Source organism: Xenopus laevis, chromosome 2S (assembly GCF_017654675.1).
Source record: "Xenopus laevis strain J_2021 chromosome 2S, Xenopus_laevis_v10.1, whole genome shotgun sequence".
NCBI classification, from domain to species: domain Eukaryota; kingdom Metazoa; phylum Chordata; class Amphibia; order Anura; family Pipidae; genus Xenopus; species Xenopus laevis.
The window spans coordinates 92,411,902-92,435,531 of NC_054374.1; the positions used below are offsets into that span (position 1 = coordinate 92,411,902).

At 39.9% G+C, this 23,630-nt stretch overlaps 1 pseudogene; it reads left to right on the top strand.

Annotated features, from left to right (window-relative positions):
* The window catches only part of LOC108708939, a 42,371-nt pseudogene that overhangs the window by 11,225 nt on the left and 7,516 nt on the right, over positions 1 to 23,630 (top strand).

The window sequence follows — 23,630 nt, forward strand, 5'->3', positions numbered from 1 at the left end:
TATGTGCTTTAATACTTTTAAGAGTGGCATAAATTGTAAGGAACTGGTGCAGGTTTATTGTCTCCCTGGTGAGAATACAGAAGAACAGCATTTATATGCTGCAATAAAAATTTATGGATAGTCATGGGTAGTTCTGAACTTCGCAGTGTTTACTTTACTCTCCCCCTGGTCTGCTCATTCAAGTGACTACTGAACAAATGGACCTGGAACTGTACTGATAACCACTGCTTTGTAGTCAAATTGGCACCTCAAAATATCACGGCCTACATTTAGTAAAAGTTCATTCAAATTAAGCAACCCTTTTAGGTATGGAACATGTTAAGTAGGACCATGTCAGCATCCTGGATTTGTAATTGGTTCAGCAACCTCTCTCTCTCCTGCTCTCTATCTCTCTCTCTATATCTTTATCTATCTCTCTCTCAACCCTATGTTCTCTCTCAACCCTGCAGGCCTCCAGTGTCTATATTGTAAATACAGCCCTGGCTGTCGGACTGATAAAACAGAAAACTTTGATGGTGCATAATGCATTTTTGCAGTGATCCATAAAATAGTCATTAATCCTTAAAGGGGAACTATTGTGAAAATTAAAATTGAATATAAGCTTCAGCATACTGAAATAAGACACTAAATACAATCAATTAAAAATTCTATACTGTTTCTGAAACAATCAAGTTTATCTTCACTATTTCTCTCTCAGCATCTTTTTCTTTTCATGCAGGAGTTGGGTTTCAGATATTAATTGACAATTTTATCCAATATATCTTCTATCCTTTTGCCTAGAAGATGTATTAGAGCTCACTTTTACCTAGAAGATGTATTAGAGCTTACTCTATTTAAAATCACCAGATATCCTGTCTCTCTACATGCACTTATTTTTTTTTTTTAGATGTTTTGTACTGGAATCAGTTATTTGAGTGAGCTCTAATTCATCTGCTATAAGATATATTGGATGTAACTGTCAATGACTATCTGACACCCAACTGCTTCATGAAGACAGAATGAAGAGAAAAAGATTCTGGAGGAATAGTGAAGAGAAACTTCCTTTTTTCAGAAATGGTGCAGAATATTTAATTGATTGTATTTACAAAGTTTCTTATTTCAGTATGATGAAGCTTATATTACATTTTCATTTTAGCGACAGTTCTCCTTCAAGCTGACTTTTTTTAAGTACCCCACACGCTTTGTAGCTGAGAAGTAGGCAAAACATAGTTTACGTTATGTTATTACTTTGAGTCAAGCAATGTTGTTGAAAATCATGGCACCAACTTGGATATATTTAAGTAGTAAGGAACAAATGACTGCTGGTGTTTTAGAATAAAATGTTCCTGCTTCATAACGGATATTGTCTCTAAAGATTTATGTTGCATTTTGTATAGTATTACATGCATTTGGCAAATTAACTAATAAACCTTGTAACAAGTGCATTGTAGAAATGGTCTTTTTTAAATGGATTGTGTTGCAACTCCGTCCCTTTTAAATCTTAATACCTATACATGCTCAACTCTTCTAAACTGATTTGCCCCCCATATAGTAGGTATATAAGATTCAACATTTCTGTCCTTTTACTGTCTTCTTCATCAGGCATTCTCCTGTAGATGGGTTTAGGCTTCCTTATTTTAGCAATTTGCACTAAAACCCTGTTTTCAAACATTCAGTCATTCTTGCATTGTTTGTGGCTTGGTTTTTCTTGTCCTGTGCAAGAGTGCTCGCTTCTGTATTTTAATGGTCATTTTATTTGTTTAGGCACCCAGGAGCCAGAGTGGGTAGAAGTGATGGTAGAGATCCTCCTGTCTTTATTCTCTCAACCAAGCAGACTTTTCCGACTTGTTTCAAGAAATGTTTTCAAGAAAATCTGTCCTTATGTGACAAAAAATGCACTTCAGCTTATTCTAAATGTAAGTCTCAATACTTTGGCCTGGTAAGGAAGGACAGATCATGTCAAATATTTAGGTACATGCCTCTTCTGACTAACCCTAATCCTGGCCCTGATTGCAGTGCTTTTCGGGTTTTTTTCCGTTACTTTTGACTTAAATCTACAGTACATTCCTTTGCCAATTTTCAGGTACTTGACCCAGATGAAGAACAAGATGAGGAAAGCGCTGTGGTTGTGACTGATAAAAAGGATCGAGGGAAGAGCACTTCTGATGAGCAGGTGGGAATCTCCATGATGGAAGTGAGGAGCAGGGCTTGCCCTGTGAATTATATGCATTCATTTGGCAAAGCCCTTATTGAAGCCATTCCTTTCTTTTCACTCCTTTGGTTACCTAAATTTGACTATTTGTATTATGCCACAAGACAATATGTATTACCTCAACAACAGTCTGCATTGAAAAGCACACACACAGGTCTCTATCTCAGCTGGTTTCAATGGTGTGCTTTTGCTCTACCTGTTCAGATTATTTTATCTGTTAATTATTTAGAGAATCATGTATCCTGTCACTGTAAAATAAAAGAATATTAAAAGGCACTGAGGAACTGTATGTTTGTAAGCCTTGAGGCTAGTTTCTGCTATATGCAGCTCATGAGAATATGAGATTACATTTAATGTCTTCATACTTTATTACAGGGTAACATTATTTTTTAAATTACACAAGTTTCAGTGATTCAAGGGATAAGGACAAGTCATACTGGGTCTTAGACTTGGTATTTTTGCACCTTGGCAGTTACCTAGCAACTAACTAATAGTGGCTTTATTATCAAGCTGCTGGGAGAACAATGCAGGCAAACATGCGATCCTGCTCTTTAGTCTGTGCTATCATGTGACTTCTCTCTGCTGCAGAAAGTTCCCACTTGTTCTGACTCTTGTTGCCCACACATTCTATTTTCCAGTCATTATCCTAACTCGGTACCAACTGTTTCCTGAGCAAACTGTTTGCTTTGTGCTTATATTTGATAACCGTTTTTCTTTTTCTTTGCTTGTAAAATCAAATGGAATTGTTCACAGGGGCATAGAACGTCCTTAAAGGAAAAGTAACACCAAAAAATGAAAGTGTCCTAAAGTAATGAAAATATAATGTGCTGTTGTGTATGCTTCAGAAACACAACTATAGTTTATTTTAATAAGCTGCTGTGTAGCCATGGAGCCAGCCATTAAAAGTTGAAAAAGGAGAAAAGGCACAGGATGCACAGCAGATAACAGCTATGTTCTGTAACTTACAGATGAGATTCTTCAATACTTATCAGTTATCTACTTTGTGTCCTCTGCTTGAATGGCTGTCCCCATGCAGTTGCACTTGATTGTGGGACAGAAACATTTGTATTTTGGAGGAATAGCAAAACATTGCTTGGCTTGTAGCAATTCTGTAAAAATGTAAAATGTTATTTGTTAAATCAATTATATACAATTTCTTCTGCACTTTGACTGACATACCTTTGCCCTGGTCATACAGTTCATTTGTGCTTGTTCCCTAGGAGGTTGATGGGGAGAGCAGCTCTGATGATAGCAGCTCTGATGATAGCAGCTCTGATGATAGCAGCTCTGATGAAGACGATGAGGCAGAGGATGAAAAGAAAGACTGATGAAGAAGATTTTGATCAAAGTGTTAACAAGCTTTTCCGCAAGCAGCTATTGCAGGTGCTGCAGGATGGAAGTGCAGTGGTAAGATGATAAATAAAGCAATGGTGCCTTGCGACAGAGGGAATAAAGTGATTCTCCTATATTCATCCCTTGGTTTAGTATGGAAGGAAAAATTACTGTGTAAAGACTTTTTTGTGTAATTCATTTCTCTTGTTGGATAGATCATATATAATCTCAGCATTAGTTAGCTGTAGGGGATCAAGGGAAATGTAATATTTTACTTATTCAAATAAGCTGTATTTAAAGGGATACTGTCATGGGAAAAAAATTTTTTTTCAAAATAAATCAGTTAATAGTGCTGCTCCAGCAAAATTCTGTACTCAAATCCATTTCTCAAAAGAGCAAACAGATTTTTTTATATTCAATTTTGAAATCTGACATAGGGCTAGACATATTGTCAATTTCCCAGCTGCCCCATGTCATGTGACTTGTGCTCTGATAAACTTCAATCACTCTTTACTGCTGTACTGCAAGTTGGAGTGATATCACCCCCCTCCCTTTCCCCCTAGCAGCCAAACAAAAGAACAATGGGAAGGTAACCAGATAACAGCTCCCTAACACAAGATAACAGCTGCCTGGTAGATCTAAGAACAACACTCAATAGTAAAAACCCATGTCTCACTGATACACATTCAGTTACATTGAGAAGGAAAAACAGCAGCCTGCCAGAAAGCATTTCTCTCCTAAAGTGCAGGCACAAGTCACATGACCAGGGGCAGCTGGGAAATTGACAAAATGTCTAGCCCCATGTCAGATTTCAAAATTGAATATAAAAAAATCTGTTTGCTCTTTTGAGAAATGGATTCAGTGCAGAATTCTGCTGGAGTAGCACTATTAACTGATGCGTTTTGAAAAAAACATGTTTTCCGATGACAGGATCCCTTTAAGTATTTGTTTTTTCCCCTCTATAATAAGTAGCCATTAACTTGATTATAGCTACACTATCATACATTCTGATGGCAAAACCATTCTTTGGTATTTCAATGTTTATTGCTAGTTTAGTCAAGGTGACCCAAATTACAGAAAAACTTTTTCCGGAAAACCCAGTATTTCAGGCATTCTGTATAATAGAACCCATGCATGCACTAGAAAATGTAAAAGAGAAAGATGCATCTTCATCTTTTTTTTTTTTTTTTTTAAACCAGGTTCATATGAAATCCGCATGATGCATTTCGAAGTAGCAGTATACTGTATGTGATGAAAACTGTGTTGTTTTCTATGCAACTATGCAGGCTCCAGTAATAAAAGGCATGTGATAGCAAGCCTTTGTGCTTTATAGATTTTATCATAGCCCTACATGGTGGTTAACACTGCTACCTTAAATCACTGGGGTCCTAGGTTTAATTTCAGCCAGAGTACCATCAGGTTTGTTGCTATGTTTGTGTGGGTTTCCACCAGGTATTTCAGTTTCTCCCACAAAAACAGGCAGGTTAATTGCTTAATTGATAATTATGCAGACCTGCAGTGCACTAGGGGGTTAAGCAATTAACGAGGGTTGTTTTCTCTCCGTTCTCATCACTTGTAAAATGTAAAGGAATTATGCAAAGTAGCTTCTTGTGAAGGTGCATGCATCAGTCTGGCAGTTGGCTTGCCAGCAACATATTTGAGCTTGTCCTTGAGCCCCTAACTCAGGGGTGCCCAAACTTTTTGCAACGAGGGCCAGATTTGGTGAGATGAAAATGTGTGGGGGACGACCATTCAGCTCGACACTCTTTGAACCATTAACATTAAATTACAGGAATCAAAAAATTGTAGCAGTAATATTTGGGCACATCAGTGAAATGATCTGCCACTTGGTCTATACTGGCATGTAGTGACGCCATACTTCTTTAGTTTACTGTACTGGCATGTCAGTACGTCTATTGACACCTTCAGCCCTAAAGATTTATGCGAAAACAGCGTGTCACTACGTTCCAGTACGTGTCTATTGCTAACACCTTCAACACACAGGCAGCAGTATAGACCAAGTGGCCGATCATTTCACTAATGTGCCTTAATATTACTGCTATGGGATTCCTGATCACACTGTGCTGGGGGGGCCTCATTATTAATAATTTCATGATGGAGGCTGAGGGCCGGTCTAAAATTGAAAACGGGCCGCAGTTGGCCCCTGGGCCGCACTTGGGACATGCCTGCCCTAACTGGAACATAAAGTTAATACGGTTTGAGTAAGGAATATCAGAAAACATTTTTAATTAATTCTTTGTGAACAATTTCTACTCTATTTATAGGACGGAGACAAAAGTGACGAGGATGTGGATGATGAAACCATGATGGCTTTGGATGAAAATCTCTCATCCCTGTTTGCTGAACAGAAAAAAACGTATTCAAGCCAAGAAGGATGAGAAAGCCAGAATCCGTGGGGAGAAAATCTTGCGCAAGGAGTTCAAAACAAAGGTCTGGTTTATTTTGCATGAATGCTTTTTATTTCTTAATGAGTGTAGGTTTAATCTGAAGCAACAGAATCGGCATTAATGTTTTGTGAATTGAAAATAGTCACTGGTTATCGAAGTTATCAAAAGACTAACAACAATTACGAACTCCTTTGTTCTTCTTTCAAATGTTTTTTTATGTAAATACTTTATGCTTTATGACATTCTCCTACACTATTATTGTGATAGTATGAATTATCAATACCTTTCTAAAAGGATAGCCCAGCATGAACAAGGCCATGTTTTAAAGATAGTTGATCCTTAATTTATTAGCATTAGCCTAGAATTTATTAGACAGCATTCATAGTTGCTTAGTCTGCACATACACATTTTTTATCTGTTCTTGATGTGAACATTCCATGCAATTTCCAAATGCATATAAAGGATTTTTCACCTTCCAAGCATATTTTTTTTTGAGTTGTTTTCTAATTATTTCTGTTGAACAAAGACTTTTTTCAGTTGTTTTCCACCTTTTATTTTTTTTTTACAATTTTTCCAAAATTGAAACATTAAATTGATTTAAAGTTGAATGTTCCTGTCTCTAGTGTCTCAGTCTTCTAGCTCAGTAATCCAGGCGTGGCACGTGGACTGCTACAATTTGCTACATTTAGTTGGAATTAGCAACTATTATATCAATTGTAACAGCTGCCTGTAATGAAACTAAGAGTTTCTGCTCAGTAGGGACAAATATATCAAATGTATCACATTACATGTATCAGATTAGAACAGTTACATGGTTGTGACCCCCCTTGTGAACCCTTTAAAATTTTCAATATTTTTATGTGAATGTGACCCAAAACATCATCTGATTTTCAAACAAGTCCTAAAAGTATACAAAGAAAACCTAGTTAAACAAATAAAACAAAAATATTATATTTGGTCATGTATTTATTGAAAATAAATTTACATTTTCTTTTAGAATTCTCTGCTATAGTTCAGAAATCCTTGTTCCATCAATGATGGCTAGCCGTCCAGGCCCAGATGCAGCAAAACAGGCCCAAAACATAACACTCACACTACCAGGTTTCAAAGATGGGATAATGTTCTTATGCTGGAATTTAGTGTGTCTCTTTCTTCAAATATAACACTCCTCATTTGATCCAAAAAGTTCATTTTGGCTTCATCCGTCCACAAAACACTCTTCCAGTATCCTTCAGGTTTGCCCACATGATCTTTAGCAAACTGTAGATGATCAGCAATAGTTTTTGGGGGGAGCATTGTCTTTCTCCTTGCTACCCTGCCATACACACCATTTGCTGTTCAGTTTTCTCCTGATGGTGGATTCATGAACAAAACAATTCACCATTGTGAGACAGACCTTCAGTTGCTTAGAAGTTACCCTGGATTTGTTTGTAATCTCTTTGATCTTTGATGGTCAACCACTTCTGGATAGGACTTGAACTTCCTCCAATTTGTACACAATCTGTTGACTGGTACAGTCAAAATTCTTTACAGTTAGTAGTGTATCCTTTTCCAGCTTTATGGACATAAACAACGCTTTTTCTGAGGTCCTCAGACACCTCCTTTGTTTTAGTCATTGTAAACATCCACAAATGTGTTGTATATGTGATAGGCTTTGCTGGATCCCTGTTCTTTAAATAAAACGGGGTCTCTCACACCTGCCTGTAACCCCAATGAACGAAAACACCAGACTCTGATTTAATCCTCAAATTGTATGATAATCCTAAAGATTCACTTTTGACACATGCAAGTATGTTATTGGATAAAGCTGGATATGGATATGTCCAAAAATAATATTTTTTAATAATAATATAATAAAGTTGAAGTGTCTCTGCGTCCAGTCCCTGTGTCCGTGGGATTTCGCTACTGCGCATGTGCCCCACGGACCGTCTCTGGCGAATTTTTTTTAGACTAGAACAATTCTGTTTTTATAAATGTTTGACTACATATGTTCTAGTGCCCGTTAATTTAACGGGCTTAATGTCTAGTAATAATATAATGTTTTCTTCATCTACTTTTAGCACCTGTTTGAAAATCAGATGATGTTTTAGGTCACATTCAACAATATAACAGTTCACAAACTTTCAAGCACCACTATAAGAAGGAGGGCGCATTTCTTATCATTTAATACTACTGTATCGTTGAAGTTAAGTAGAAAAAAAAATCCCTGGTATTGACAACTCATTCTGTATACACAGGTGCTGGATCTAATAGAGGTGTTTGTAAAAAAGCAGCCTGACAGTCCTCTTGTGTTTAACATCATTGAACCATTCATTTCTGTGATTGAGCAAAGTATGGGTTCTGAGTCTAGCCAACAGGAACAAGACTTTCTCAGAAAACAGCAGATATTTTCATGTAAGTACCTGAGAATGTTATGCAGAATACCGTGATGCAGATATCAAGATCAGCGGGATTCCATCAGTTCTGTGTTTATTTGCCTCAATCTAAAATTAATTTGATCTTTATTTTACCAAAAAGTGAAATCCAAACTAATGGAAATTGGAGCATTTTATAAAATACATCATTTAGGATTTTTGCAAAGGCTAGCGATCTAAAAAAGCACATGTTGTTTTACTGATGGGACAGTATCATGAATTCAATGCAAATAATCTACTACTCAGAAGCCAATGGTGGGAAAGTATCACAAAATATATAAATAAAAACATCCTCTGGTCTATTGTTTACAAAGACACGGGGTCATTTATCAAACTTGGGCAAATTTGCCTGTAGGCAATAAATCAAACGATTGCATTCATAGTTCTACCTGCAGCTTGCTGGTGGGTTACTGCCCCTGGGCAGATTTGCAGAGTTCTGATAAATAAGATAAATAAGTCTATAATGTGCTTGGGATTCTACCAAATAAACACAGGACTACAACTTTACTTTTTTTACTCTAGTTTAAGTGAAGCAATAGTGACAGTTTTGACCTTTTGAAGTGCTGCATCATCTGACAGAAGGTTTAAGGATGTAGCCCCTTTGCCTGCCTGACAGCCACTCTGTGAAAAGAGTATGGTTGTAGTGATATAAGTGGCTGGTATTCTACCAAAGTTCTAGTCATTCTTGCTTAGATCGGATATAAGGCGTTTTGCTTTCTCTCTCCCTTGTAGGAATGGTTTATGTAAAGCCAAGCGGTATTGTAAAGATGTTGGAGAGCTAAAGGAAGAACTGCACTGCATGATGGAAAGGCTTGTGACAAAAGCATGCAATTAGAGTGACTCTTCTGTGGCTTTATACTGTTTCAGGTGAGCCAGTCCTATAGTTAGGGAAAAAGTAAACTAAAAAGCTGTATGTAAGGGTCAGGTAACATAAATCAATATCTTATGCACTCGACCTGCTAGAAATAGCATTCTCTTAATAAAATTCTCCAGTTTGTTTCATGGAGGGCAGTATTTTACTGCTAATAAAATCTAGGTATTTAAAAGTGCAACCATGGCACACCTGCCAGTGTCCGGAACAAATACTCCATTATATAATACTGTATTAACCAAATAAAGACCAGGTACCAGATCAGACTGGATTTTTTTTCCAGATCAGCCTGTTTACAAACATGGCAACCAATAATGACAACTTTGTTATTAGACCCAGATGCAACCAAGATGTTGTACTGTGGACTAGAGATAATCCCAATCTAAATTGAGGCATGCATTAGGAACCCGATACAATGCCTTGATCTGCTTCTCAAAGTTAGTGCAAAGCCTTGGACTAAATTTCCCAGACCATCAAACCACTAGTCTCTGTATTCTTCTTCATTGCATAGCCATAAAATGTTGTATCTGCTGAATGTACCACACTCCCACTTAGAGGCTAAGTATAAAATTAAAATAAAATTAAAGTAGTGATTCTGCAGTCGTAGACTTCCATCATTTAAAAGATCAATTTAAATATACCCGTTAATGTTATTTCACTTCCTTTAGCTGAGGCACGTCTTCAAAGGCCAGTATAATGGAAATGCCCTAAATGTTAGAAACCCCTGGTTGAAATTTCTTCCCCTTAGGTAGCTGAAATCATTTGCATGACTTCTATCTCCCTGTAGATAGACAGGTTTTGCACACCCGCAGTTTCCTAAGCAAGGATTTTAAATTAAAACTCCACATGTGCAACACATTTCTTTTTCTAGGTTTGTTTTTGAAAGATAATATTTTTATGTGGTAAACTGAACGATAACATTTCTGTTTTAGTGCATCACTTTATTTGTTAAAAGTGCTAAAAGGCAGTGGGATTGAACAGCCAGAGGAGGGCACCAAAAAGCAAAGGCGAAGCAATGTGTCGCCTCAACAGGTAATTGAACCAGTGCAGTTTTTTTTTTTTTTTAAAGTTTTTATTTATCATTTTCAATACAAACAAAAAAAAAAGGCAAAGGAAAGAAAAAATAGAAGAGAGAAAAGAAAATACAAGACAGCAGTATGCACCATTGTACAAGACACACGAATTAACATACATTCCATACCATAATACAGTGAGGGTTAGTGGTCCAACATCACTGCCACAGACCCAACGAGAACTGGAGCAAAAGATGAAGCTAAACCTTTAGCTGAAGCAGTAGTTTAATTGCCCACATCCTCAATAGTATGAATGTCTAGCCAGGGGGACCATATTGCAGACCAGTGCAGTTTTAGAAGCTTTTGTGAATGGATTAGTCTGTTGTTAAATCCAGTCCTGCTGGTGTCTTACTGTCAATGTGTTCACCAACATGCTACTGAGTATAGGAAATGTGGTAGGTGATCGTCTAGATATGTGGCCTGATCATTCTCCATTAGCCAGCCAAACAGTAGCCCCCCAAGGCGTTTGCTTAGTTGCTGTAGTATATAGGGATATATGAAGAGAATGCCAGAAAGCAGAAACTTGTGCTGCAAAAGATTTATCAAGTGTGCCACTACATGCCTCAGACAACAGCCCTTTCTCTAGTGAGAAACATTTAGGGCCTTATTTATAAAAGTCTGAATTTATCTGACTATTTTAAATAAAAAAAGTCCGATAAAACTAAACCAAATCGTGATTATATCGTATTGGGGACAAACTCCAAAAAATTGAGTGATAATCCAAATTGTATGTTTTTTTCCCCCTCCCCGAATTGCTCGATATTTTTTCAGTCTTTCTCCTGAAAAGCCTGAAAGTGGTGGGCATATCGGAGAGAGATCCACATCGCCAAACGAGCGGATCTCTCCGTGTATGGCCACCTTTATATACAACCTGGGCAGGTCTGAGATGCCAGATTTACGGATTCTGACTTTTTACATCCTCTGGGTTTGATAAATCTTGAAAGATTTGAGTTTTTTCCCCACTAAAAATTCAGGTTTTTTTTTGTTGTTGAGGTTTTGACCTTCAGACTTTAATAACCCCCTTAGTCTCACACTTAATACGTTTCTACTTTCTGGATTTTTCTCCAAATTTCCGTATAAACTTCTTTCTAAAAACAATTAGCTGTCACTTTAGAGCCAGTTTTGAGGCAGATGTTGGTATTTTAAAGGAACAGTGACACAAAAACATTAGAGACACACGTGGAGATACGGGGAGATTTAGTCGCCCGGTGACAATTCGCCTCTTCTTTGGTACTTGGATCAAGTACAAGGTACTGTTTTATTATTACAGGAAAAAATGGAAATCATTTTTAAATATTTTGATTGGATAAAAAAGGGTCTATGGGAGCTGACATTCGTAATTCAGAGCTTTCTGGATAACTGATCTCATATCTGTACTGGAAACATAATGTTATCATACATACTGTTGCCCTGCACTGGTACAACTGGTGTGTTTGCTTTAGAAACTCTACAATAGTTTATATAAACAAGCTGCTGTGTAGCCATGGGGGCAGCCATTCAAAGCTGAAAAAGGAGAAAAGGCACAGGTTACACAGCAGATAACAGATAAGCTCTGTAGTTACAATGGGATTCTTCAGTTCTTATCTGTTATCGACTGTGTATCATGTTCTTGAATGGCTGCCCCCATGGCTACACAGCAGCTTGTTTATATAAACTATAGTTTCTGAAGCAAACACACCAGTTTTACCAGTACAGGGTAACAATACATTATATTGTCATTCCTTTTAAAACACTTTAATTTTTTGGTGTTACAGTTCCTTTAAGAATGGTGGCACTTTCACTTAGGTTTTGATGGGCTTTGAGAAAACACGAGGCCTCACTTTCTGCCTAAATTTCGAATTTAGGCAGAGGGAGTAGTAATTTTTTTTAGTGTTAAATTGGTGTGAAAATTCTGTTGTTTAACTTTTCACTTCTGCCTGAAATATCTTGTGGCACAAGTGCCTGCCCATCCACTGCTGCTAACTTATTTTTTCTATTGTGGATGTTTTAGGTTCATGGCACCAGGAATGGACTGGGATTCAAAATAGGCCCTGCCATTCCTAGTACACAGAGGCCCAAACAGCCTACACCAGCCCACTTAGTAGTCACTTTCTATGGCACCTTACAGCAGCCCCTCTGGCATTTGCCAGAACCCACAGATTGCCAGTCCGGGCCTGCATGGCACCCTGCCCTAGCCTAAAATTAATATTTTTTTTTTATATGCCAGGCTTTGTTAAAACAAAAATGTATGTAAAATGTATAGCTCTATCCAGACTGATGAAATCTGTCTTAAACCAAGGAATGACTTAAAATTTTTAAATCTATATATAGCGGAACTTTGATATTAGAAGATGCACTTGCAAACAATCTACATGAAGACCACTCCAGCGTTGTTATGCTTACACAATACTGTTTTGTTTCCTAGGACCAATGTCTTGGTTGTCTGGATCTTCAGAGAGCCACAACTGTTTATCAAGAGTCATTGAATTGTTTCCTAATCAAGAGAAAGAGCTCACTCACTGTTACCATGTTTATTGATCTCTTTAACCGCTTTCCTGTAAGTAGGTTTTTGCCTTGTTTAAAAAGGTTATGTGTCACTGCACTTGCACAAACATGGTACCTCCTATTTCATATGGTGTGTTCAGTGCATGGTATGCTGTTCCACATGCACCATATTGCAAACAGAGTTCATATACAGCAATCAACTGGGAAACGCTGTCAGTGTAATACCAGTACATTGTATAAGATATTCCTCTGATCTGTGTTGCTGTTCAGTTATCCCATTTGACACATTTAAACCTAATGATGCTTTTTTGTTTATTTATTTATTTTTACAGTTTATGTGCAGGCCTCTGCTGGATATAATAGTGAAATCTGTTAAAGATGGAGCCAGGCCACATCAGCAGGTGCGTGGTTCATGAATGTGCATTATTAGGATTTGATCTGTGTTGTGGGTTTCTATTACCACTATTTGTGAGGGAAATGGTATGCAGGGCAATTGAGTGTTTTGTAACCAAGTGACTTACAGACCAGCCTTACCTAAGCTTGAAACCCCCCATGTGGAAACTACGTGCACGCAAAGGTGCATTCACTTTAAAGCACTGGTGCCACATTTTGTGAGCTGTAATCACTAGACCCACCAGTGAATTCTGTCCCAGACAAATGAATGAGGGCTGATTGTGAGCACTTTCAGAGTTCAAAATGCCCTGATTTGCTTTGTGTGCCATTGCCTTTACAGTAATTACAAAATGCTGCATACTGTACAAATGAGGTGTTTACCTGAATGGCTTTGCCCACAATGCTGTCTCCTTTCTAGAATATGATTTACAGCTTTTGAGGGGAGAGAGGTTAATGATAACATGTTCAAGGCCATCTAGCTATATATTTCCTTACTTCTATTTCTGGCTGTTGGGGTTTAATAATTAGTGGGGGTTTATTCAGAATCAAAGGAATTCAGCTTAGCAACAGTTGTGGGAAAGCTAGACAAATTAACCCTTAGTTTGCTTATAGGTGTGTGGAACATGCAGAGACAGAACAGAATACTTTGTTGAATATGTGTTTTTCTGAACTCAGAAGTCTTCAGTGTAGGCTTCCTTTAGAAAAAAAAAACATATATATATTGAATAAATGCCTTTTTGTTCCCTCTACTATTGCATAATACTCACTCATAAAGTCACCAGTTCATGTGAAAGCCTAGCAGTTCATGTATAGCCCCACCCTGATTAACATTTTGCTTCCAGATGTCATTTTTTCTGTCCTGACTGGCTGTTTAGTCTGCTTGTCAGTAAGACAAGTTGGATGGGAAGGGAACCATGGTCATTAGCAATGTACAGTGGCAGATGTCAGAAGGGCATGTATTTTGCTTTCGCCTACCCTTTTCAATTGTGTACTGACATTGGATAGTCCTCTTCTCTGTAACTTTCGAGGGTCCTTATGCAGCAGGCTTATACCCCTATATCAACGACACCCCTTTACTTTCTTTCTCAATAGTAGACTAGATTCTTAACTGCCTGCTTTTTTTTGTGTTAAATTATAGGTAAACTGTGACTAGCTCTTTGTAATGGATTATTGCCCTGATCACAATACGTATATGGTGTTAATTCACTAGCCTACAAGGACAATTTAATATGTACATTGACTCCAACTTCTGCCCCTTATTTGTGTAAAATATTTTGCATAGTTTAATAAATATTAGACATATATCAAATCAATGATTCGGTGGAAACCTGAACTGAACTGAATTGAACTTTGCATAGCCAAATTAGTGCAAGCAGAGGTTAAAAAGCGCTGTGTCGTTTCCTTGTTCACTTTGCCAAAACTCGTGATATTAAGGGTTCAGCCACTTGAATTTGTCCGAATCATGCTGAAAAAGTTTCCAATTCAGCCCTATTCTGAACCAAATCTTAAACCAATTCCAGGATACAGTGCATTCCTAATAAATTGCAATTATAGTTCAGTAACTGGGCACAGGAGTATGTAACAATACCAGTCAAGCTTCAAGTAAAGCAAAAACAAGAACAGAACTGATCATATTTCCACTTTAACTTTCTCCCCAAATTACAATTTTTACTGAAGGCATGCTTATTAACCCTGTCGGCACATTGTCTAGGGGTAGCCTTTGACTTCTCCATCTCTTATATTAAAACCATTTCCATAGTCTGTATTCTTACTACTAAATATAGCCATTACAAATGGATGAATTTTGGTAAAGACACTGATCCATGCCCTCATCTTTAACTGCCTAGACTACTGCAACTTGCTACAAACTGCCCTGCCTAACTTACACCTCTCCCCACAAAAGCCTGCCTTAAATTATTTTGCTCATCTCATCTGAGAGAAAACAGGCTCATCCATTTCTGAAATCCTTATTCCTAGCTTGCCATAAAGCAAAGAACAGTTGTTTTCCCACCTTAAAACTTTCTCTCTTGGAGAGTTCACAGACTATCTGATTCAATCAATTGTACACAATTGACCTGGGTCTGTTACTCTGTTGTTCTGCTGTGCAGTGCTACAGGCACACATATTCATGTTTTGATTTTTCTTAGTATATTGTACTGTCCTCATTAGAGATGCCTGAATATCTTGTGTCCCTTTTCTGAATGTCAGGCTCTGCTGGGATTTGAGCCAGGGGCCTTTGGGTTTCTGGTCGAAGCTTTAATCATTGGGCCAGGTGAGTAGCCTGTAGGGTTTTTCACTATAGTATGTTACCTGGCCTCTGCAGCCCCAGCCCAGCAGCAGCCTGATTGGTTGCAGTCAGCCAATCAGTGCTGACTCTGCCCTACATAAGACCAGCTCTCCAAACACTCCTTGCCTGAGCATTGTTTCCGATCCTAGCAGTGCAGCATTGTCCCTAACTACGGGTTCCTGTTCTGGCCTCTTTCCTATTCTGCCTTGTCTTGTCTGAACCCTTTCCTGTCTTGTCCTGCCTGGCTCTGAACCTTGTCTTGTCTTGATCTGCCTTATCCTCCCCTTCCAGTTCTGCTCCGGTCCTGCTTTAAACTTTGATCTTTCCTTGCCTTAACCCTGCCTTGTTTGCCATGACTTCACCTTGCCTTTCTGGTTCCTGCTTCCTGTTCTGACATGTACCCTGTCTATATCTTCCCTCGTCTTGCTCTGCATCTTGCCCTGCCGTTTTCTTCCTCTTGCTATCCAGCCCTCTCGCTATCATGCCCTCCTGCTCCAGTACTCTCTTGCTTTCCTGTCCTCCTGCTTTCCAGCTCTTCTGCTCCCATAGTCTCCTTCTGCTCTAGTCTCCTTCTGCTCCTGTTTCCTTCTGCACTCTATCCCCAGTTTGATCTGATCTACACCTGCACCATCCTGTCCCATCCAGTCTGCTCCTGTTCCACTCCTGCTCCATCCAGTCTGTTCCTGTCCTGAGTCGTTGCCCTCTTCATCCTGTCTAGTCCAGTCCTGTTCTTCGCCCTCTCCATCCTGTTCCGCTCTGCAGCTGTTCCAGTCAGACTCATTGCCCTCTTCAACCTGTTCCTGCCTTCCCTTTACGTGTTCCCTAGGCACATACAGCTCCTGCCTCAAGGACTCACCCTTCCCTCATCAGTCTCCACAGTGCCCCCTACCTAATCCTTGACACTGAAGCAAAAAGTATTTAAGAAGACTTTCATTTTAACATTTATAACTTCAAAAAATGTATTCTAGGAAAAGGGAAGGAATTATTTTGACAATATTATAATGAATGACTCGGAGGACTAGACAACACCTTTTTTTTGCACTCACCCAGTGTATTTATAGGGCAATCATTTTTTAGTGGTTTCAGCGTTATTTAAGTGTACTGTTACATTTCTGGCATAAGAACAACCCATGTTGTTAACACTACTCAACTAAAGAAATCCTACCCCTTCCAGTATAGAAAAACAAAAGGTATTAAATCATTAACATGAAAGTGCACAAGTTCTAAAATGGGTGGTGCAGGTCAAATGAAAATAAATCCCTCAATGCAGAGGCTTCTACACTGTTACAGCTTATTTCTTATGTACATCAGAAAGAATGTGAAAATATGTGATTAGTAAAATGTTCTATTTAGACTAAGGGCCATGTGCATGAACTCCTGTAACACTGCCTTTTTATTCATGCGCCTAGAACTATTCTTTACAACTCCCAAATCTTTAGAATGTAGCAGTTAGCCAAGTAAGACCTAGCATTCCATATCCACTGTTCAAACCACAGTTCTTTAAAGTAAAGCATTGGATTGTTTTAATTTGATAGTATGATAAATCTTAATCTGATATATTGCTTGCGTTTTTTCTGTTGAACTTGACAACTCCTAGCCAAGTTTACAAACATAAATGTTTTAATAATTTTAACAGTCATGCTTAGTTTGGATCTTTGTGCCTAAAGCATACTATGCCATTTGTAATTCTTAGGGACAGGCATGTACTCTTCTTCTAAGGGCTTTGCAAACCCCCAGTCTGAAGCAGACACTGTCGGCAATGGAGGGATCTCCTTAACGACAGTGTTGACCATGTTAAAGAGGTAAGCCTAAGTACGAATTGTGAACATTTCATTTTTGTAAAGTGTTTTAAATCTCTTTTAATATCTAGAGTAGAAACTAGATATTGAGAGCCATACATTGTTAAAGGATGCTGGGAAATGTAGTTTTAACAGTCTGGACTGTTGTATGTTTGACATCTGCAGGATAAGAAAATTATTTATTTCCTCTACAGTGCAAGCTGCAACATATATACGTTCCATCTAGCTGTCGTTTGCAAGAACTTTCTCACAGTTTATGGAGGGCCTAACACTGCTACTGTGTAAATCACTATTTATAAACAAAAAAAGAGATTTGTCATTGATCTTCTGTTATGGCACAGTAAGGAATTAGTATTAGTATAGATTGTAAAAGTGGTGGTTTGCAGTGGCAAGTGCCTAGGTCACTGGTGTAGAAAGGATTACTTAGACTTATGGAAACACTGGCATGATAAAGCCTACAATTAAAAAATTATTTGAAAAATAGTTTGTGTTAACTGCAGGCTTCCCATTTGCTGCACAGGCTGGGGTTTGTCAGGAAATGCTAACTAAATATGACGTTATGTTTACCATGCTTACGATTTCATGACATCTGGACCATGTTTGGTACTGTGCAGAAGTTCCAGCAGCTGTATTAAAGGGACAGCTATACCCCCTTGCTCAACATGACTTCAACAAATAGGGCTTGTGCTGCACATTTTGCCTAATAACAAAAAAAAATCAGATTTTTATTTTAATCACTTGTGCTAAAGAGAGCAAATAGGGAAATTATGCTTATACAGGTCATGCCAAGTGTTCCAAATAAAGGCATTTTTCTATAACAAGATTTGTGGTGCTGTACTTCAAGAAGTTTCATGTAATAGGATTGGACAGTGGCCATTCAGGGTACGTGCACCAGGACTCTCCGTTGTAAAGTATTAGGAGCTGATTCCACCAACCAAGCAAATAGAGAAACGACTCCATATTTGGACCTTGCCAGGCATATAATTTAATTACCACTACACAGTCCCTCCCTTCACCCCTTGTTGTTACTGTCAGTTATGCAGGGTGTTTATTTTTATCTTATTTTCTACCTTCAAGGACCAAAGATGGAGTAGCTGCAGTTACCCTGTTTAGCTCAAGAAAAAACAAAAGCCATAGATGTTCAGCACAAGGCCTGTTCCCTGTTCATTTGAGCTCATGTTGGGGGATATACTGCCCTATTAAAGGGTAAATCACAAATTTACAAAAAAGTTAGTTACATTACAGACACATGATTCAGTTCAGGTATTAACACTATTGAATCTGGACTAGGATCGAAGTCCAGGAATGTGCCTTCTATTATGTTCTTTTACCTGCACATACAAGTCATTGCATCACTGCTTTTGAGGAGCACAGATCGCTTTATATGCAGGCACCCACCTTACCTATTAGCCCAAATTTACCTGTGTGACTAGAAGAAACTATATGGAATATTACTATATGCATAGGGTGGCACACTTGCGTGGATCCACTGACCTCTAAATACTGTGTACAGTGAATTGGAATTTGCAGGATTGTTACACTAGTGACTTTCCAAACAACTTTTGTACTTTCTGCTGAAAGGTGTATAATAGTTTCATATATATATTTACAGACCCGGGAAGCTGTGACTAAGATTAAGGTGAAAGTTGACCAGGAGAAGGTGATTAAGTGTTTTGAGCTGCTGAGCTTCCTGATTAAAACAGTAACACAACAAGTAGGTGAAGTCATGTTTCATCACAAGTCTTTGGTTCATTGCCAGGAAGACATTTTTGCATCTTGTGTATGTATTGTTCCCACATACCTTTGGATGGAAGGCACAGCACTATAGGAATGGCTAGTAATCCTTCCTGGCTTGCAACATTTGATTCATAAGGGTTAAGTCAGTCTACATTTTGCATTTTCTAGAAAGTTAATTTCTAAATATTTTACAGAAGCTGGACATCAGCCTGACAGAACTGCCTCCAGTGCTTGAAACACTAGGTCAAAATGAAAAGTTTGGAAAATCAGTCCGCCTAGAAGACATGTACTGGAATGTGATGAAGCTGCTAGGATACACGTATGTTATATTCTGTTGCATCAACTTTGTCTCTGTGAATGTAATTTATATATGTTTATAGACTGAATACACAATTTTGCGTTTCCCTTTTCAAACTACATGTTTATTTAATTTTATAAGTGAAAGATAGTAAACAACTAACTACTGCAGGAATCCCTGTGTTATAAAACAACATATTTGTAAATGTTAATGTACACATTACATACATTTATTTCACAAACTTTAAAACATAGGAACAAAAAATTGTAATTGCGGCACAGGCGAAAGTTTGGTCTCCCACTGATAAACACTGTTCTGGCAAGGTCCCTGATCTTAAAGGGATACTGTCAGGACAAAATTATCAAAATGCATCAGTTGATAGTGCTGCTCCAGTAGACTTCTGCACTGAATCCGTTTCTCAAAAGAGCAAACAGATTTTTTTATATTTAATTTTGAAATCTGACATAGGGCTAGACATATTGTAAGTTTCCCAGCTGCTCCCAATCATGTGACTTGTGCTCTGATAAACTTCAGTCACTCTTTACTGCTGTACTGCAAGTTGGAGTGACATCATCCCCCTCCCTTCCCCCCCCCCAGCAGCCTAACAACAGAATAATGGGAAGTTAACCAGATAACAACTCCCTGGTAGATGTAATAGGTAAAATTCATGTTCCACTGTGACACATTCAGTTACATTGAATAGGAGAAACAATAACATGCCTGAAAGCAGTTCCATTCTAAAGTGCTCTTTCTGAAAGCACAAAGGCAAAATGACCCGAGATGGCTGCCTACTGTAAGGAAAACCGTAGTTCCTTCCCAAAATGGCGTCCAAGATGGCAGCCCCCTGGATCCTGCTGGTCGCAGCACGATGACGTCAGCGTCTTCCAGGCCCCGGATTGGTCGCCGGCGTCGGAACGGACGCCGGCGTCAGAACGTGCGTCAACGTCAGGACGCTGGCGTCAGTGCGTCAGCGTCGGCGTCATGACGTCAGCGCGTCCAAATTTGGCGCCAAAACTGGCCTATTTAAGGCAACTCCGGGATTTCCTCAATGCCCGATTATAGGTTTAGTTTACTACTCCTGGGTGTGATTCATTGCTAACTTCTCGTCTATTGTGTACCGACCCTTGCCTGGAATTCTCGACCTTTGAACCTCTTCTGCCTGGACTGATCTTGTTGCCTGTTTCCGACCATTCTTCTGTCTCATCCTCAACTGTACTGCGAACTTGGACATTGTTATTTTCCTCCCTTGGTCCTCACTACTCCTGAGGCCTTTGGCCTTACATTATAATCGGGCCATGGACCCGTCGGAGGAGAATCCTGCGCCGCCTGATGTCGGTGGAGCGCTTCGTGGTCTGGCATCCCGGATGCAGTCCTATGAGGTACAGCAATCTCACTTTGGCCAGGCCTTAGAAACAATTCTTGCAAAGCTATCAGAGCTAACACCCGCTGACCCTATTCCTGCACCTGTACCTGTGGCTCCGCTTCACGTCTCCGAACCCCGCATTCCGGCTCCCCCACTCTACAGTGGTGATCCTACAGCCTGCCGTGGGTTTATCAACCAGTGCGAGGTCCACTTTGCACTCGCACCCAGCCAGTTCATTTCTGAACGAGCCAAGGTGGGCTTCATATTTTCCCGTCTGCAAGGGAAGGCATTGGAGTGGGCTTCGCCTCTCTGGGAGAAGGAGGATCCCATTATTGATAATGCCAGAGCCTTCGTCCGGGAACTTCGAGTGGTCTTTGATGCTCCGGGTCGTGCCACTGCTGCCTCCGCACGCCTGTTCCATCTTCAACAGGGAACTCGCTCAGTCTCGGAGTACGCCATTGAGTTCCGCACCCTGGTTGCAGAGACCTCGTGGAACAACGACGGGTATCACGCAGCCTTTACAACGGCCTGGCGATACGTATAAAGACTGATCTGGTGTCCAGGGAAATTCCATCCCGTTGGGAAGATCTAGTCGCCCTAGCCGTAAAGGTGGATACTCGGCAGAGGGAGTTTCAAGCTGAACTCGACAGAGAGCGCTCCCCAACCAAAAGATTCCACAGGTTCCAACCTACTCTGGCTCCTCGTTTTCAAAGACCCTTCCTTCCCAATCCGGCTTCTATCCTGTCTTCTCCTAATCCTGCGGTTCCTGCTTCTTCTTCCCTGCCTTCGGAAGAACCAATGCAGATCGGACGGGCTCGTCTGACCGAACAGGAAAAGCTTCGGAGAAGGGCTGCTGGACTTTGCCTTTATTGTGGTGGAAAATCCCACTTTGCCTACGAGTGTCCAGTGAAGCCGGGAAACGCCAACACCTAGGTAAGACTGGGGAGACTTACCTGGGTGGAATTGGTCCCTCTCCCCATTCTTCTGCTCAACGCTTCCTCCTTCCTGTGCAGATTCGTTTTGGAACCCAGACGATTTCCTCTGAGGCTTTCCTTGACTCCGGTGCAGCTGGGAACTTCATCGATAAAGTCTTCGCTGAAAGCCATTCCATTCCCCTACGTTCCCTGGCTGTTCCTCTTCGTGCACTGGCGATTGACGATCGTCCACTATCCTCCGCTACAATTTCCCACTCCACCGATGAACTATCCGTTATTGTGGGATCCATGCACCTAGAAAGATTGTCCTTCCTTCTAATTGATTGTCCCTCTACTCCCATTGTACTTGGTCTGCCCTGGTTGAATATCCATAACCCAGTAATCGATTGGGCTTCTTCTCAGATCTCCCGCTGGAGTTCCTTCTGCCAACAGAACTGTTTACCCACCAAATCCATCATTAAAGTTTCATCTGTGTCTTCCAATTCTTCTTTGCCCCTTGTTTATCAAGCTTTCTCTGACGTCTTCAATAAAAAGTCTGCTGAAATCCTGCCTCCCCATCGTCCCTATGATTGCCCCATCGAACTTCTTCCTGGAACCATGCCTCCCAGGGGTCGCACCTATCCACTTTCTCCTTCTGAAACCTGTGCCATGAAGGAGTACATTCAAGAAAACCTGCAAAGAGGGTTTATTCGTCCTTCCTCTTCACCGGCTGGAGCTGGCTTCTTCTTTGTTGAGAAGAAAGATGGAGGTTTGCGGCCCTGCATTGATTATAGAGGTTTAAATAAAATCACAATTAAAAACCGTTATCCCCTTCCTCTCATCTCCGAACTATTCGACCAACTCAAAGGGGCTTGTCTTTTCACCAAGTTGGATCTTCGTGGGGCTTATAATTTAATCCGGGTCAGAGAAGGAGATGAATGGAAGACCGCTTTCAACACCCGGGATGGGCATTATGAGTACCTTGTCATGCCTTTTGGTCTCTGTAACGCCCCCGCGGTCTTCCAAGAGTTTGTGAATGACATTTTCAGGGATTTACTGGGCCAGTATGTGGTGGTGTACCTGGACGATATCCTTATTTTTTCCAAAAATCTTGCAGAGCATCGTCTTCAAGTTAAAGAAGTACTTTCTCGTCTTCGAAAGAACAACCTGTTTGCCAAATTGGAGAAATGTTCCTTTGAAGTATCATCCATCTCTTTCCTAGGATACATCATTTCCCAACAAGGCTTCAGGATGGATCCAGCCAAGGTTTCCGCAATTCAAGATTGGCCTCTCCCCACCAGTGTCAAGGCTGTTCAAAGATTCATCGGCTTTGCTAACTATTATAGACAGTTTATTAAAGGTTTTTCATCTAAAATTGCTCCAATTCTTGCTCTTATACAAAAAGGGGGTAAACCACAGCATTGGCCTCCTCTAGCCTTGGAAGCCTTCAAGACTCTTAAAGAATCCTTTTCATCTGTCCCAATCCTCAGACACCATGAACCTCTCCAACCTTTCTTCATCGAAGTAGATGCCTCGGACATCGGAGCAGGAGCAATATTATCCCAAAGATCCTCTTCTGACGGTAAACTACATCCGTGTGCCTTCTTTTCCAAAAAGTTTTCCTCCTCCGAAAGGAATTATGACGTTGGGAACCGTGAGTTACTGGCCGTCAAGCTTGCTCTAGACGAATGGAGACACTTTCTTGAAGGGTCATTGATCCCTGTGACCATCTTCACCGACCACAAAAACCTAGAATATATCCAGACCCTTAAGCGCCTCAATCCCCGACAGGCCAGATGGGCATTGTTCTTCTCACGTTTTAACTTCATCTTAACTTTTCGTCCTGGTTCAAGAAACAAGAAAGCAGATGCTCTTTCCAGAAGTTTTATCCCTGAAGATCCCATCTCCGAAGACCCAGAATCCATTGTGCCTCCTACAAAGATCATTGCTGCCCTGTTCCCTTCCCTTGCCTCGCATCTTCTGTCCATTCAATCCTCTGCTCCTGTGGAAACTCCTGTAGGCGTAGCCTTTGTTCCTCCTGAGCTTCGTCAGTCCATTTTGATCCA